Genomic DNA, 974 nt, shown 5'->3' on the forward strand with positions numbered 1-974 from the left:
TATATATATATATATATAAACTTTAAATAGAGCTCAAAACTGATCCATTGAAAATACTTTATTATAATAATAATAATAATAATGAAAATGACCTATGAACATTTATATATTTATTTATATATATATGTCTGTGTGTGTATGTAAATGTGTGTCTAGTCCCCACATCATCGCTTGACAACCAATGTTGGTGTGTTTACGTCCCCATAACTTAGCAGTTCCGTGAAAGAGAACGATGGAATAAGTACTCGGGTCGATTTGTTTGACTAAAAAGGCAATGCTCCAGCATGGCCGCAGTCAAATGAATGAAACAATAAAAGAATATATATATATACATATATATATACATATATATATACACATTATGGTTTGTGAGGGTCTGTTTCCTCACTGCTTGACAATTGGTGTTGGTTTGCTTACATCCCCCTGTAACAGTGATCTGCCGAAAGAGACTGATAAAGTAAGTACAGACTCTTGAAAATGAAAAAATATTAGGAGTTGATTTATTTGACTAAACTCTTCCAAGTGGTGCCCCAGCATGGCCACTGCTCACATTTATGCAAGGAGTGAAGCGACACACAATAAAATCAAACAGATTTGTTCAAAGTAAATACACACTTTTCTGTAGCCTCCATTTTTTTAGAACCCCCTCCCCTACAAAAAAAAAAAAACACATTCAAATTTAACTTAATCAGCCAATGGCCTGTGTGTTTCTATTAATAACCTAAATAGTCAAGAATTAGTGGAAGGGATTTGGTAACATAACTTCTGCATTATTAAACTGGTATTTGGAACATAAAATATTCATCACCATTGTTTTAATAATAGGTATATATATATATATATAAAAACATCGTTTATATTCATATAAAAGGGGGGGAAAAAATGGAGATTGAGAAGTTAATAATTGTTTGTTATTAACTTCTCATCATTTATATGATGATGATGATGATGATGATATACTTCATGCAAGAAGA

The 974-nt window shown here is 31.3% G+C and overlaps 1 protein-coding gene across 1 annotated transcript in view; it reads right to left on the reverse strand.

The window, feature by feature from the left end:
• LOC106873327 (39S ribosomal protein L15, mitochondrial) overlaps positions 1-974 on the reverse strand; it is a 10,427-nt gene that overhangs the window by 6,132 nt on the left and 3,321 nt on the right. The gene's annotated exons all lie outside the window — the stretch shown is intronic.

The sequence above is a fragment of the Octopus bimaculoides genome, chromosome 7, assembly GCF_001194135.2.
Source record: "Octopus bimaculoides isolate UCB-OBI-ISO-001 chromosome 7, ASM119413v2, whole genome shotgun sequence".
Lineage (NCBI taxonomy): Eukaryota > Metazoa > Mollusca > Cephalopoda > Octopoda > Octopodidae > Octopus > Octopus bimaculoides.